The following is an 18,319-nucleotide window of genomic DNA, read 5'->3' on the forward strand; positions in this document are numbered from 1 at the left end:
CTGTCTCTCCAGGATCATTTTCCAGCAGCCAAATGGGGCCTCACTTTTGTCCTTTATATATCTAAAGATACTCTTACAGTCTTTCTTTATATTACTGGCTAGTTTACCCTCATATTTAATCTTCTCCCTCCTTATTTCTTTTCTTTGTTGCTCTCTGTTGGTCTTTGTAAGCTTCCCAATCCTCTGGTTTCCCACTGCACTCTCCTGGGTACAGAGGTATATGGCCAGTTAGACGTTGCCATGGGAGTTCTCAACATTGACTTCAGCTCCCAAATTGTTTTGTCTGTTTAACTCAAATAAAATCTGGGATTTTATATAACCGCTACCTAATTCCAAGCCATCACTCCTCCAATGATGCAAATGAGGACACATAGAGTAGTGAGTGGGGAACTTCCATATCAATCACGAGAGCAGCTTTTCAATACTGAATGCTTGAACTGGTCCTATCTCAGGTGGTGAAGAAACCAACATAAGTAAGTGACTTGTTTGTAGTCAGAAGCCTAGCTTTTGCAGACACACAACTGTTCAAAGCAACATCGGTTAAAGTGACCCCAACACAATGAAGGTAAGTATGTAAGTTAGCTTGCTGAGCTTGAAGATTTGGTTTTAGACGTTTTGTCACCATACAAGGTAACATCATCTGCGAGAGTCTGGAGAAGTTCTGGTGATATGTCCTGCTCTCTATTTATAGGTCTTGGTTTTTTAAGGTGGGTGATGTCATTCCAGTTTTTTTCAATGGAAGGTAGATAGGGTCTAAATTGATGTGTTTATTGATGAAGTTCTGGTTAGAATGCTGTGCCTCTAAGAATTCTCATGCGTGTCTTTGTTTCTCCTGTCCTAAGATGTGTGTGTTGTCAAAATGGTGTCCTTCTTTCTCTGTATGTATAGAAATTAGTGATAGTGGGTCATGTCTTTTGGTGGCCAGTTGTTGTTTGTGTATCCTGGTGGCAGGTTTCCTAGGAGAAAGTGAGGACTGCAGATGCTAGACATCAGAGCTGAAAATGTGTTGCTGGAAAAGCGCAGCAGGTCAGGCAGCATCCAAGGAGCAGGAGGATTGACGTTTCAGGCATGAGCCCTTCTTCAGGATTCCCGAAGAAACGTTGACTCTCCTGTTCCTCGGATGCTGCCTGACCTGCTGCGCTTTTCCAGCAACACATTTTCAGGCAGGTTTCCTAGGACAGGCGAAACAAAGACACACACGAGAATTCTTAGAGGCATGGCATTCTAACCAGAACTCCATCAATAAATACATCACTTTAGACCCTATCTACCTTCCCTTGAAAAATAAGGAACCAGAAATTCCATCACCCAACTTAAGAAACCAAAACCTATAAATAGAGAAGTGGGACATACCACCAGTGCTTTACCAGAGACTGTCATTGATGATGTATCCTAGTATGTCTGAAAACAAACCTTCAAGCTCAGTGAGCTAATGTACATACTTATCAACCTGAGCTATAAATCTCAAAAATTGCTAACAATGAGAATATTTATGAAAATGCTTTTTATCTCCTGAAGTCAGGAATATTTTACTGTTGTTTCATTCCTGATGAAGGGCTTTTGCCCGAAACATCGATTTTCCTGCTCCTTGGATGCTGCCTGACCTGCTGTGCTTTTCCAGCACCACTCTAACCTAGACTCTGATCTCCAGCATCTGCAGTCCTCACTTTTGCCTTACTGTTGTTTTGGACTACTGATGTGCTAACAAGGAAAAATAAGAAAAGATCTGTGCCTCATGGCTCAACTTTGACAGTAATGTTCTGACTTCAGCATCTACCAGCAGTAATCCATATGTCCATAGATTAAATCTAACTCAAGTAATCAATATTTATCAGCCTGCTTCATTATATCAGTAGTGATCGAAGGAGTCATCAGTATTGTCATCAAACAATAATTACTTAATGACCTGAGCATAGATTTTGGCATAAGCAGTTAGCTCCATATGTCATCTCTTCCATATTTGAACACAAGAGCTAAATTCCAGGGAATTAAATTGCCATCAAGTCTGAAGTCATCATTCAATCAAGCATGGAACCACAGAATAGTGTCAAAGTTGAGATCAGTAAAAAGTCAGAGGAAGACTTTCCAGTGACTGAAGCTGGATCTTGGGGCGGTACGGTGGCCCAGTGGTTAGCACTGCTGCCTCACAGCACCAGGGTCCCACGTTTGATTCCAGCCTTGGTCGACTGTCCGTGTGGAGTTTGCACATTCTCCCTGTGTCTGTGTGGATTTTCTCCAGGTGCTCTGGTTTCCTCCCACAATCTAAAGATGTGCCGGTCAGGTGAATTGGCCATGCTCAATTGTCCATAGTGCTAGGTGCATTAGTCAGAGGGAAATGGGGGTCTGAGTGGGTTACTCTTCGGAGGGTCAATGTGGACTGGTTGGGCTGAAGGGCCTGTTTTCACACTGTAGGGAGTCTAATCAAAAATAAAAAATGATGGTAGTGATTGTTGAATATCAATTACTGCAATTCCAAGGTTGTAGGGCTTCCTCATAAAAGCATCTCTGGCCCAACCATCTTCAACTGCTTCGTTTATGATGTTTTCTCTGCCTTAAGGCCAATGGTGGATCTGTTTGGTGATGATTTCACAGCCTAATCCTTCATTTGCAACTCCTCTAATAATTTAGCAGCACATATGAACCTATAACAGGACTTGATGAACATTTGTGTTTGGCCATCAATTGAAGGGAACTGTGTTGTGGCTCAGTAGTTTGCACTGCTGCCTTACAGCACCAGGGAGCTGGGTTTGACTCCAGCCTCAAGCGACTGTGTGTGTGGAGTTTACACATTCTTCCCATGCCTGCGTGGGTTTCCTCTGGGTGCTCCTGTTTCCTTTCACAGTCCAAAGATTTGCAGGTTAGGTGAATTGGCCATGCTAAATTGCCCATAGTGTTCAGGGATGAGTAGGTTAGGTCCATTAATCAGAAGACGGTAGCACGGGCGGCACGGTGGCACAGTGGTTAACAGGCGACACGATGGCACAGTGGTTAATGGGCGGCACAGTGGCACAATGGTTACGGGCGGCATGTGGCACACTGGTTAGCCCTGCTGCCTCACAGCACCAGAGACCAGGGTTCAATTCCAGCCTCAGGCTACTGTCTGTGTGGAGTTTGCACATTCTCCCCGTGTCTGCGTGGGTTTCCTCCGGGTGCTCTGGTTTCCTCCCACAGTCCAAAAATGTGCAGCTTAGGTGAATTGGCCATGCTAAATTGCCCATAGTGTTAGGTGCAGGGGTAAACATAGGGGCTGGTTGGGTGCGCTTCGGCGGGTCGGTGTGGACTTGTTGGGCCGAAGGGTCTGTTTCCACACTGTAAGTATGCAATCTAGTAAGTAAGTAATCTAAAAAGAAATGTAGAGTAATAAAGGGAGAGGAATGGGTCTGGGTGGGATACTCTTTGGAGGATCAGTGTGGACTTGTTCGGCTAAATGGTCTATTTCCACACAAAGGGATTCTATGATTCTATGTAAATGAGTAAGAACTTAGCCATTGTCCACAATGCACCATGAGCATCACTCTCCAGAAGAGAGTCTCTTGGTCAAATCGAGTTCATAAACATATCCAACAGAACTAAACCTAATCATATCCCACTCACTTTTAAAAAAAACTATTCTCAAACTGTAATGTAAATATCTTGAAGGTCACCACTAAACGTAAGGTGAATTTGACAAGTTTATTAACATCATGGTTATAAGATTCTGCCAGAGTCTGAGTGCTGTGTGACTAATGACCAACTTTGCCATATAAAAGCAAAGATCAACAATGTTCCAAAAGAACAGAAATTGCAAAATTGTTATCACTATGTATTTACTTGTGCTCTGTGGGAATGGGATCAAGTCCTAATTAGATTGAAATTCTATAGCCCTTGGTTTGAAGGATTTCTCTGGATGCATCTTATCCTGTTCCTTGATGCTTTTTTGGTGAGAACACTTTCAGGTGTAATCTGCAGCTGCTTCCATTTCAAAGCTGTTTTTTGACATTAATTTTCATTCTGTCCTGCTGACAGGTGCTCCACATTGGTTGTGAGTTGAATGAGCATGTACACAACTGATAGACTCAAGATGTAGGCCAACCAATATGTTAGAGATTGGTCATATGCCAAGTAGCTATCATGATTTACTCTGTCAAACCTTTTACGTTGTCAGTATGTCAAGGCTTTCAAATGCAATTACATTCAATTGAATCCTGAATGTGTCCAGGTGGAATATGTACTTGAATGATAAGCAACAAACGAGCTTCACCTTCATTGAGGGCTTAGTATAGATTAGCCATAAATGTGGTCCAGGCTGGCAGGCAGCATTTTATAATTTCAGACTCTTGGCTGTCTATATGTCACTTGGTACCATGTTAACTTCTGAATAAAATTTCAAGTTTCAATACAATGGGCTGCAATTTCATCCTTGGAGTAGGTAGAAGGAATGGGAAAATTTATGGTGCTCAACTGGCTTAATTTAGGAGAACGTAGCCTAAACGACAGGATTTTCATTGGCAGGGAGAAGGTGCCAGCTGCAATCAGGCCAGCCAATGGTCAAAATATTTGGAGGAAGATACAGGGGAAGTTGGGTTAGATATGGGCTGTTGAAAAGACTTGCGCTGGTCCTGAGGAATTTCTGCCTGGCTCTAATGAAAACAGTGAGCCCTCCTGCCTCACACCACCTCACTGTCAGTGTATTCCTCATGCTCCATCCATGCCCTTCAGTCAATTCCTTCTGTCCAATTATCATTCTGATGATTAATAGTAATGAATTCTGATGTTGCGAAGGGAGAAACTGAGGCTTTTACATCTCCTTTAAATGGGATATGTATTAAATTTTTCAGATGCACTGAACAAATAGTGGTTGATTATTCATAGGAATTAGTCAGCTAATTGTCCTGATGTTCATGTCCTCAAGACAAATTAATGCATTATTAAATACGCAAGGTGGCACTGAGATTAGAATTAGATTTCTGTAATTAATGATGAATATTTATAATTCTAGAAATTTAATTTTTCAAGCTTTTTTATAATCCCTTGAACATCTGTATTTTACAGTTCTTTTTTAAAAATGATTCCAGTGTAACTTTATTACCACTCAGTTGTTCCAACACAAGGCACATGATGGCGCTGTTTCCAAGTACTGCTGTGGAAGTTTGGAGATGAAGTGCTGAAATTCTCTGGGGGAGGTTTCAGTACAAGTAATTTCACAGTTGAAGCAAAATTGAACAAACAGAGAAACCACACTGTTATATAAAATGCAGTTTTAGGAAATGCACTTCAGTACACCCCTGATGTAATATCAGTGCAAGTAGCTTAAACAGGCCACAGGTAAGATCAGGACCTGGATATGTTGAGCTTCAACGGTATCACCTCTGGCTGCCTCAAGCAATTTCACTGATGTGGTGGGTCAAGATTGCAATGCTAAGAGTTTCCACGGTTGAGAAACCACTTTTTTTTTCTGGGGCAATGCTAAATCCAACCACTTTCTCTGAGTTAATGTACAGCAATGTAGCATATTTTTCATGCATTCATTCAGAGCATGTGAGCTTTGCTGGCTGGGCCAACACTTACTTCCCATCCTTAGTTGCCCTTGAAAAGGTGCTAATGAAGTGCATGCTGAAACCACTGCAGTGCATCTAGTATTGGTACTGCCTACATGAGCATGGATACTATTTACATTTTAAATCTCCTGAGGTAAAGGGTAATGCTAGTAAGTTCTGATTTGCAGAGTTAAAAAAAATACTATGGAGCACTTATCCATCCTGATCTATCCATTAGACTGCAGCTTAATGCACTTGTGATTCACATTTCCCCTTCTATTTCAGCAACACGGATATAGCAAAGAGGTACAACTGTTACAGAAAGATCCAGAGAAAATGTGGAATAACATCAGAGATATAGAGAGAAGTTAAAACAAATAAAGTGCTATAATATTCAGAGCCCAAAGACAATTGGGGCAGAGTGGAACAAAAATCATAGTACAAGATCTTGCTCTAACTTTGTATACATGCACTACAATATCCAGCCCATCATGGAAATGGACAGCCAGATTACAAATGTGTTTCACATATGAGGCCTTATTACACACAACCATTGGTGGTCTCTGCTGGTTGTAGGCAAAATTTGATATGTGGCATGAAACTGTGTAAAAAATCTTTTTGTCTAAAAGGCCTGCACAGCCTCCATCCATGAACACCCTCCTTTGCTTCATTGAGCTGGTACTCATTTTAAACAACTTCTCCTTTAACTCATCTCATTTTCTTAAAGTCAAAGGCCGTCACAGGACCGACATGGATCCCAGCTATGCCTGCCTCTTTGGACGATATGTGCAACATTCCATGTTCCTGTTCTAGTTGGGACCACACCAAATCAGACAATAAGGAATAAGAATAGGAGTAGACCATTTAGCCCCTTGACCCTGCTGTACCATTCAAAGGAATCATGACTGATCGATATTCCTCCTGTCCACTTTCCTGCCTTTTCTCCATATCCCTCAATTCTCCTACGGGATCGAGAATCTATCTCAGCCTTAAATATGTAGTCTTCCCTCCAGCTTTCTGTGCCAAGGAGTTCCAAAGACAAAAGCCTTCCGAGAGAAGAAATTCCTCCTCATCTTATCCTTAAATTGGTGCTTTTTTTTCCGTGAAGGTGCCTACTGGTCCTGGACTCTCCCATAAGGGGAAATATCCTCTCATCATTTGCCTTGTCAAGCCCCTTAAAAATCCTATATAGAGTCATATAGTCCTGCAGCATGGAGACAGGCCCTTTGGCCCAAATCTGGTCCATGCTGACTAAAATGTCTATCCACGTTAACCCCATTTACTTGCACTTGGCCTATATCCTTTAAAAAGTACACCAAACTTTCATGTATTTACCTCCAAACTTGGGATTCCTCGATCATTCCAGAACCTTCTCCTGGCCTCCACAACCGCTCGGATGCCATTAGTCACACGGCCGCTCCAGCCACCGTACCGCGGCAAACGATGACCTCACTTCCGGCCCCGCTGCACCACAGACTGCACCACCTTTGCGATCGCCACCAAGATAAACGCCTCTGCAAATACCACAAGAGCCACCACCATGAAGATCACCAGGCATGTCACTTCCACCCCTGTAGTTGCCGTTGCCTCAGCCACTTCCATCCCCACCAACATCATTCACTGGAATACTGCCGCTGAACATGCAGCCACCGCAGAAGACATCACATGGAACATCATTTCCGCCCCTGCGGATGCCACCGAATGCAATGCTTCCATCTCCCTTACCCCCATGATGTGCGTCACTTCCATTGGTGATGTCACCCATGGTACCATACCCACACCCACTCTAGAGACCGTCTTCGCTCCCTCACTCACAACTCCAGCTCCACACCAACTCCTGATTCCCGCCCCTGCCTTGTTTTTACCATCTCCCAGACATCCCCATACTGAGAATGAACAGTAAAGGCCTCACCTTCATCCAATTACATTTCCTGGTCAATTAATTCAACATGTATTGCGACATCAAACTTTTCTTCTGCTGCCTCTGCCTCTATGTTTAGTTTTTCTATCAGAACTCCCGCCCATTCTCCAAGGATCCCTTCTCCCACCTTCAACACACTCCATCCACCTGAATACCCCGTGCTGGTCTGTTACCTGCCCTCGATCTCGTCATCTCCAACTGCCACTGTGACACTGACCCCCTCAACCTGTCCACCCCTGTCACCCAGTACAACCTCTCACCCTCACAATGCGTAGCCCTCCATTCCTGCCACTCAAACCTCAACCTCACCATCAACCCAACGAAGAAGTGGGGAGCAGTGGTAGTTTGGCCTCTACACTGCTGAAGCCAGGCACTAACTCATGGACACCTTCTCCTACTGCCCCCTGGAACACAACGTCATCTCCCACCCCATCCTCAATCTCATCATCTCAGGGGATCTCCCATCCACATCCTCCAACCTCATAATCTGAGAACCCCCCGCCACCCGGTTCTACTTTTTACCCTAAAGTCACAAACCTGACTGCCCCAGTTGACCCATCATCTCCACCTGCTCCTGCCCCGCTGAACTTATTTCTTTATTCCTTGACAATCTCCTGTGTCTCCTTGGTCCAGGAATGCCACACCTATTTTCGGGACACCACCATACCCTCCACCTCCTCCATGGCTTTCAGTTCCCCAGCTCCCTACGCCTTATTTTCATCATGGACATCAATAACCTATACACATCCATCCATCATCAAGAAGGCCTCCAAGCCCTCCGTTTCTTCGTCTCCTGCCAACCCAACCAGTCCCCTTCCACTGACACACTCATTCGATTGGCTGAACTCGTCCTCACTCTTAACAATTTCTCCTTTGAATCCTTCAACTTGCTCCAGACCAAAGAGATAGCCATGAGCACCCACATGGACCGCAGCTATGGCTGCCTCTTCGTTGGGTATATGGAATAGTCCATCTTCCGTAGCTACACCGGCGCCACTCCCCTCCTCTTCCTCCACTACATCGATGACTGTATCAGTGCTGCCTCATGCTCCCATGAGGAAGTTGAACATTTCATCAACTTCACTAACACCTTATACCCTGACCTCAAATTCACCTGGGCCATCTCAGACACCTTCCTCCCCTTCCTGGACCTCTCCATCTCCATTTCTTGAAACTGGCTCAACATGGACATATACTTCAAACCCACTGAGTCCCACAGCTACCTGGACTACACCTCCTCTCACCCTGCCTCCTGTAAAATTGCTATCACTTATTTCCAATTCTTTCACCTCCACTGTATCTGCTCCCAGGAGGACCAACCCAACTCCAGAACATCCCAGACAGCTTCCTATTTCAAAGACAGCAATATCCTTCCCATGTGGTCAACGATGCCCTCCAGCGTATCTCCTCTACTTCTTGCAACTGTGCTCTTGAACCCAACCTTCCAACCGAAACAAGGACAGAAGCCCCCGGTCTTCACCTTCCACCCCACCATCCTCCATATACATCGCATCATCCTCTGCCATTTCCGCTGCCTACAAACAGACCCCACCACCTCTCCACCCTATCTGTGTTCCGCAGAGACCATTTCCTCTGTGATTCCCTTATTCGGTCCATGCCTTCCACTCCCAGCATTTTCTTCTGCCACTCCAAGAGGTGATAAACCTACATGCACATCTCCCCCCTCACCTTCATCCAAGGTCCCAACGGGTCCTTCCACATCTGACAGAGACTTTCCTGTTCCTCCACACACGTCACCTATTGTGCCTGTTGCTCTTGATGTGGTCTCCTCTACACTGGGGAGACAGGACGCCAACTTGCAGAACGTTTCAAAGAACATCTCTGGGACACTTACACTAAACAATCCCATCACTCCGCCAAGGACATGACAGTGCTGGGCCTCCTCCACCACCAGATTCTAGCCACCTGATGCCTGAAGGAAGAACGCCTCATCTTCCACCTTGGGACCCTCCGGACCACAAGGAATCAATGTGGAGTTCACCAGTTTCCTCATTTCTCCTCCTCCCCACCTTATCTCAGATCCAACCCTCCAACTCAGCACCAGGGTCTTGAACTGTCCTATCTGTCCATATTCCTACCTGCTCCAACCTCCACTCCGACCTAGCACCATCAGCTTCCACCTTTATCTACGTATCGCATTCCCAGCTATCTTCTCCCCAGACCCACCCCCTCTCATTTATCTCAGCCCCCTTGCCCCACACTCCCACCCCCGCTCACATTCCTGATGAAGAGCTTATGCTCAAAATGTTGATTTTCCTGCTCCTCAGATGCTGCCTGACCGGCTGTCTGTTTCCTGCACCACACGTTTTGACCCCCCATATCGTTCTAATCCTTTCCTATCCATGTATTTATCTAAATGCCTTTTAATTGTGGTTGGTGTAGTTGTGTCAACCACTTCCATTTGCAGCTCATTCCATATGTGTACCACCTCTGTGTAAAAATGTTGCCCCTCAGGTTCCCTTTTATTCTTTCCCCTTAAAAACCTTAAACTGATGCCCACTCGTCCTTGATTTTCCAACTCTTGGAAAAAGACTCAGTGCATTCACCCTATCCATGTTTCTCATGATCTTATACATTTTTATAAGACCCACCCTCAGTTTCCTAAGCTCGAAAGAAAAATGTTCTAGCTTGTCCAACCGCTCATTGAGTCATAGAGATGTCCAGCATGGAAACAGACCCTTCGCTCCAACCCGTCCATGCTGACCAGATATCCCAACCCAATCTGGTCCCACCTGCCAGCACCTGGGCCACATCCCTCCAAACCCTTCCTATTCATATACCCATCCAAATGCCTTTTAAATGTTGCAATTGTACCAGCCTCCACTACTTCCTCTGGCAGCTCATTCCATACACGTAACACCCTCTGCATGAAAAAGTTGCCCCTTAGGTTCCTTTTATATCTTTCCCCTCTCACCCTAAACCTATGCCCTCTAGTTCTGGACTCCCCTACCCCAGGGAAAAGACTTTGTCTATTTACCCTATCCATGACCTTCATAATTTTGTAAACCTCTATCAGGTCACTCCTCAGCCTCCGATGCTCCAGTGAAAACAGCCCCAGCGTGTTCAGCCTCTCCATGTAGCTCAAATCCTCCAACCCTGGCAACATCCTTGTAAATCTTTTCTGAACCCTTTCAAGTTTCACAACTTCTTTCCGATAGGAAGGAGACCAGAACTGCACACAATGTTCCAACAGTGGCCTAACCAATATCCTGTACAGCCGCAACATGACGTTCCAACTCCTGTGCTCAATACTCTGACCAATAAAGGAAACATACCAAATGCCTTCTTCACTATCTTATCTACCTGCAACTCTACTTTCAAGAAGCTATGAACCTCCATTCCAAGGTCTCTTTGTTCAGCAGCACTCCCTAGGACCTTACCATTAAGTGTATAAGTCCTGCGAAGATTTGCTTTCCCAAATGCAGCACCTTGCATTTATCTGAATTAAGCTCCATCTGCCACTTCTCAGCCCATTGGCCCATCTGGTCCAGATCCTGTTGTAATCTGAGGTAACCCTCTTCGTTGTCCACTACACCTCCAATTTTGGTGTAATCTGCAAACTTACTAACTGTACCCCTTATGCTCGCATCCAAATCATTTATCTAAATGACAAAAAGCAGAGGACCCAGCACTGAACCTTGTGTCACTTCACTGGTCACAGGCCTCCACTCTGAAAAACACCCTCCACCACCACCCTCTGTCTTCTACCTTAGAGCCAGTTCTGTATCCAGTTCTGTTGTAGTTCTCCCTGTATTCCATGAGATCTAACCTTGCTAACCAGTCTCCCATGGGGAACATTGTAGAACGCCTTACTGAACTCCATATAGATCATATCTACCACTCTGCCCTCATCAATCCTCTTTGTTACTTCTTCAAAAAACTCAATCAAGTTTGTGAAACATGATTCTCCATGCACAAAGCTAAGTTGACTATCCCAAATCAGCCCTTGCCTTTCCAAATATATGTACATCCTGTCCCTCAGGATTCCCTCCAACAACTTGCCCACCACCGATGTCAGGCTCACCTGTCAATAGTTCCCTGGCTTGTCCTTACCACCCTTCTTAAACAGTGGCACCATGTTTGCCAACCTGCAGTCTTCCAGCACCTCACTTGCGACTAACAATGATACAAATATCTCAGCAAGAGGTCTAGCAATCACTTCTCTAGCTTCCCGCAGGGTTCTCAGGTACACCTGATCAGGTCCTGGGGATTTATCCACTTTTATGCATTTCAAGACATCAAGCACTTCCTCCTCTGTAATATGGGCATTTTGCAAGATGTCACCATCTATTTCCCTACAGTCTATATCTTCCATATTCTTTTCCACCGTAAATACTGATGCAAAATATTCATTTAATATCTCCCCCATTTTCTGTGGCTCCACACAAAGGCAGCCTTGCTGATCTTTGAGGGGCCCTATTCTCTCCCTGGATACCCTTTTGTCCTTAATGTATTTGTAAAAACCTTTTGGATTCTCCTTAATTCTATTTGCCAAAGCTATTTCATGTCCCTTTTTTGCCCTCCTGATTTCCCAATTAAGTATACTCCTACTGCCTTTATACGCTTCTAAAGATTCACTCGATCTATCCTCTCTATACCTTACATATGTTTCCTTCTTTTTCTTAACAAAGCCCTCAATTTCTTTAGTCATCCAGCATTCCCTATACCTACTATCTTTTCCTTTCACTCTGATAGGAATATACTTTCTCTAGATTCTCGTTATCTCATTTCTGAAGGCTTCTCATTTTCCAGCTGTCTCTTTACCTGCAAACATCTGCCTCCAATCAGCTTTTGAAAGTTCCTGCCTAATACCGTCCAAATTGGCCTTTCTCCAATTTGGAACTTCAACTTTTAGATCTGGTCTATCCTTTTCCATCACCATTTTAAAACTACTAGAATTATGGTCGCTGGCCCCAAAGTGCTCCCCCACTGACACCTCAGTCACCTGCTGTAACTCTGACCATTGAGTCCTGGCAACATCCTTGTACATTTCCTCTGCACTCTTTCCAGTTTAATAACATTCTTCCTATAGCAAGGTGACGAAAATTGAACACACTGCTCCAAGTGCAGCCTCACCAATGTCCTGTATAACTGCAACATATATATGTTTACAGTGTGATTACCTCTCTTTCTTCTTTCCTTTAAGGTAATCCCTTCATACTAGGGATCATCCTGGTAAATCTTTTCTGCACTTCCTCCAATGAAATTATAGCTTTCCTTAAATATGGGGACCAAAACTGCGCAAAGTACTTTGGATGTGGTGTTCCCAATGCCTTCTACCAGTTGCAGTAAAACTTCCCTCTATTTTGTTCCACCCATCTTGAAATAATAGCCAATATTCCATTAGCCTTCCTGATTATCTGACCTCCGTGTTTCATATACATGTACCCCCAAGTCCCTTTACGTTGTAGTTTTTCTCCATTTAAATAATATACTGTTCTTTTGTTCTCCCTTGCTAAATGAACAACTTCATATTTTCCCATGTTATATTCCATTTGCCAACATTTTTGCCTGCTTCTTAACTGATCAATATCTCTCTGTAAACTGTACTGTCTCTCAACCTGCCTTGCCATCTATTTTTGTATTGTCAGCAAATTTGGCTAAAGTACATTCACTTCCTTCCTTCAAGTCATTTTTATATGTGTGTATATATCATAAACAGTTGTGGTCTCAGCATTGATCCCTGTGGAATCCCACTGGTCAGGGGTTGTCATCCTCTTTGTTCGATACATCAATGATATGTTCGGTGCTGTTTACTGCTCTCTCACGGAATTGGAAAAATTAATCAGCTTTACTTTTAATTTCCCTTCTTCCCCCAACTTCACCTGGTCTACCTCTGACTCTTCCCTTCAGTCCATTGATTTCATTCCTTCCTTATCTGAGTATAGGCTATCTACTAATATCAATTACGAACTCATTGACTCCCACAGTTAACTTGACTACACCTCCTCACACCCTGCTTTCTGCAAGAATTCCTTTCCATTCTCTTAGTTTCTCCATTTCTGTCACCTTCCCTCAGGCTACCTTGACATGACTCATTTTCCTCAACTGAGGAATCCCCCCATTATGGTTAACAGGGCCCTCTTGCTTTTGTCCTTACCCCTTACCCTCCTTTCCAGATAAATAGCGTTCCCCATGTCCTCACTTTCCACTATGTTAGTCCTGGCAATCAAGGGATTATCTTCGGCCATTTCTGCCACCTCTAGCAGGATGTCACCACCAAATACATTCTCCCCTATCCTCCACTGTCAGCATCCTGTATCAACCATTCACACATGACACCCTGGTCTACACCTGTGTCTTTGCTAATACTTCCTCCCCCCACCTCCCCACCCCACACCCCCATGGCATTTTCTCATGAAATAGCAGAAGATATAACATTTGACCATTTATCTTCTTGCTGTCAAAGACCCACAACACACCTTCCCAAATGCAGTAGCTTTCCATTTGTACTTAATTCAATCTAGCCTACTACATTTGCTGTTCACAGTGTGGTCTCCTTTACATTGGTGAGACCAAGTGCAGACTGGATAACCAGTTATAGAACCAGCCATTTTAATAAACCAACTTGCTCTCATTCTAATATCTCTGTCCTGGGCTCACTCCAATGATTAGTGAAGCACAACACAAGCTTGAGGAGTGTTATGATTTGGAGATGCTGGTGTTGGACCCGGTGCACAAAGTTAAAAATCACACAACACCAGGTTATAGTCCAACAGGTTTAGTTTGAAGCACTAGCTTTCTGAGTGCTGTTCCTTCACCAACCCCATGATGAAGGAGCGGCGCTCCAAAAGCTAGTGCTTCAAACTAAATCTGTTGGACTATAACCTGGTGTTGTGTGATTTTTAAGCTTGAGGAGCAGCACCTTATTATCTGTTTTCCACTTTACAGCCTTAACTGCCTCAGGGTTTCAGTATTGAATTTCATAACTTTGGAAACTGACAGTATTTTTCTTACATTCTCTCCCCCACAGTCTTGTCTTGTTTGTGTCATGTTTACTTAGCTTGTAGTGGAGAGAACCTATTCTCTCTTTCACACCTTAATTTGTACCAATTTTTACATCTCTTTCTTTCCCTTTCACCATCATAACAACCCCTTTAGTTTTTGCATTGGGCCTCCACACCATCTGCCCTCTTGCTCCTCCTTCACCATTAACAAAATGATATGAAAAAAATTACCAATAACTTTCAGTTCTGAACAAGTCATATTTGATTTGAAATGTAAACTCTGTGTCTCTCTCGACAGATGCTGCTAAACCTGTTTCCCCAGCATTCTCTGTTTGTATATTATCTTTAAAATTGTATGTGAGGCTATTGGGAGAGACTGGGAGGAGGACAAATTGTATAAGAGATGGGACAAGTATAATATTTCAAATACCTTCCTTCTGCTCAATATCATTTTAAGAGACTGTTGTAAGCCACACTCATAACAAGTTTTTTTTTTGTAAGCATATCAGACCAGGGACAATATGTATGGTCCCTTTCAATATTAATAGCCTGGCAATAGCTGGGTATCCTATCCATTATAGACATAGTCAGATTTTCATCTCATTAATTTCAATGGAATGAATGTGAGATCTTCAATAAGTAAGAGATCAGCCCAGTTCCAGAACATGAAACAAAGCTGGAAATGTTCCTATATTTTCTGAAATTATGGCTGCCCTTATTTAACTAACTCCCACTACAAACAGAGTTCAGAAATAAATTTTGTTTCATTTTCTCCTGTAAGAAGTGCATGACTTTACTACATGTCTATTAAGACTTGTGGACAAGTGTTAAAAATTCCTCAGATCCCTTGAGCAGGAATTCGAGTCATATCAAACTTTACAGCATTTGCCTGAAATTACACACCTAACGTTCTTATGAAAATTAGCATTCAGAGAAAATTGTGCAAGTGGATAACTATGGTAACACATGTTGGGTTATAGATCAGATGGCTTTGGTTCTGCAGGGGAGAAAGGACCATAATCCAAATTATTTATGCCTTTAAATCAAGTGAATACTGATCTACCTTGGGGGTAATTTCAACTTTGCTCAGTGGGAAGGTGACAATAATAATTTAGCTTTTGTTTTGCACCTTGTATGAAATCACATTCCATTGACTCAGGGAGGTCAAACTTACTATGATTCTGCATAAATCTCCATCCTTTTTAATTGATATCAGCTATAGGTTACACTATTATGGTGATATTTTTTATGGAATAATTTTGGACTGAGAAATATCCAGTCCCACGGACAATAACTCCTACTAATCAATAACTTGGTGACTTGTCTAACACCATACATCTAGAATAATTACATGAGTTAAAGATGGAGGGTGTCAGTTGTGACTGTGAATCAATAATATAGTTATGAGTCTGCCTTCAGATGAGAAGGTGTACATAGGGGATAAACTGCAAAGTAAGTTTTCTAAACCATTTGCAGTTCATTTAATGACTCATACATTTTGAATCATGAATATCTTTTACCTTGGCAGTATGTTACTGTGGAATAATTTATATAGGCAATTCCCCTGTATTAACTTTTCAAAAATCTAGAGATTATTAGTCCAAAGCAATATTACACTCACATGTGCTCCAACTTGAGGTGAATTGAGCCTTACATAGAAAGTATTGTAGCTACCAGCATTTTATAATATTTGATGCTGATAAGTATTGGGGATCATGTTCATTTTGCAAGTGAAGTAAGTCAGCAGTCAATGTATAAGCTGCCAATGCATGGCCAACACTATTCTGACATGGTGTATTTGGTAACCCTATCAGGATTTAAAACTCTGAAGTAGCAAGATGAATATTACTGCATGGCGAAGCAACAACACCTTTTAAAAGCATCACCATAATTAACCAATGGCATAACTAATCCCCAAGTTATAGATGCAACATTAATGGGACTATTGGGCAAGCATTACAAAGTGTACCGAGAATAATTGTTAATCCATATTCAGGTCAGTTGGTTTGACAAAAACCAAGACACCAGTACTGAAGAAGGGTCACTGGACTTGAAATGTTAACTCAGATTTCTCTTCACAGATGTTTCCAGACCTGCTGAGATTTTCCAGTAATTTCTGTTTTTGTTTCTGATTTCCAGTATCTACAGTTCTTTTGGTTTTTTATCAAGACACCATCCTTTGTCCATTGAGTTTATTAACTATTCAGTGCTACAGCTTCATCAACATACCAGTCCTACCTGCTCATTCTTTATATACCCGAGTCAATTAGTCAGTTAATTTTTAACTGCATGTTGCTGTTCCTCATTTTCAGCTACAACTGTGCAAGGTTTTTAAAGAATTTAGTCACACTAAGATCATCTGTTACTTCCAGTCAAAATAAGCATGGATCAAGCAGGTTTCTCTCTTTCAGGTGATGCAGGAGTTGGAGTAGACTGTTTTTAGCCCCTTGCAACTGTTCCGCCCATTCAAATTATGTAGAAAATAGTAATGAGAGTCAGCCATTCAGTCTCAACTGATTGTTCAGCCAGTCAAAGGAACCACGAATGGTCTGTATCCTAACTCCATTCACTTAACTTGGCCTTATATTCCTGAACACACTTGACTCATTTAAAAAAAAGTATTTGTGTGAAAGAAATCTCTCCTGAATGACCTAGCTTAATTTTAATGACCCTTAAGGATAACCTTAATCTTAAACTTCCCATCCTGCAAGAAAAGAAAAATCTTTTTATTAATGCCATGTTAATTCCTTTCAAATAATTCTTTTAACTTCTAATTGTTCAGGGATACAATCCTTGTTTCCATAACATTTCCTTTAAAGCTTGATCATAATGAAGCTGAGAATCATTCCTCCAATCCATATGTTTGTCCAGATTTCCCAATGTACAGATAGTCAGTTCTGCTGCAGTCAGTTCTGCGGGTGGAAGTTATACATCAAGTGGAGTCTCTGACATTGAAAACTGGGGGAATTGCTGAGGAAGTTGAAGATTCTGATGGTTTTTCTCTCTGCCTGGAAAGTATCCATTTAAAGTCAGAGAATTCAGAGGGTTCTGCTGTAGTTAGGTTAATGGGTATCAGGAAAAGTTACAAAAACAGAAGTTGCTGGAAAAGCTCTGCAGGCCTGGCAGCATCTGTGAAGAGAAATCAGAGTTAACGTTTTAGGTCTGGTGAACCTTCCTGAGAATTGGGGATGCTGCCAAATCTGCTGAGCTTTTCCAGCAACTTCTGCTTTTGTTTCTGATTGATAGCATCCTCAGTTCTTTTAGTTCTTACCAGGAAAAGTTAATCTATTTGAATTGGTAATAGGCTGAGGGATTATGGAGACCAGGCAGAAAACTAATGTTGAGGCCCAGATGAGATCAGCCATATTTGCATTAGGGCAGGCTTGAGGGCCTGAATTGTCTACTCCTACTCCTAGTTCTTATGTTCTTATTGAATACCAAATCTAACAGCGGGCCTAATATTAAATTAGAACCCCTGCCTAAACTTACCACACAGATCTTCAACTACAGCTGCACTTGACCTATAGATCCAAGATCCTAACTTATAGAGTCATAGAGATGTACAGCATGGAAACAGACTCTTCAATCCAACCTGTCCATGCCGCCCAGATATCCTAACCCAATCTAGTCCCACCTGCCAGCATCCGGCCCATATTCCTCCAAACCCTTCCTATTCATATACCCATCCAAATGCCTTTTAAATTTTGCAATTGTACCAGCCTCCACCACTTCCTCTGGCAGTTCATTCCATACACGTACCACCCTCTGTGTGAAAAAGTTGCCCCTTAGGTCCCTTTTATATCTTTTCCCTCACACCCTAAACCTATGTCCTCTAGTTCTGGACTCCCCAAACCCAGGGAAACGACTTTGCCTATTTACTCTATCCATGCCCCTCATAATTTTGTAAACCTCTA

This window comes from Hemiscyllium ocellatum, chromosome 1 (genome assembly GCF_020745735.1).
Source record: "Hemiscyllium ocellatum isolate sHemOce1 chromosome 1, sHemOce1.pat.X.cur, whole genome shotgun sequence".
NCBI classification, from domain to species: Eukaryota; Metazoa; Chordata; class Chondrichthyes; order Orectolobiformes; family Hemiscylliidae; genus Hemiscyllium; species Hemiscyllium ocellatum.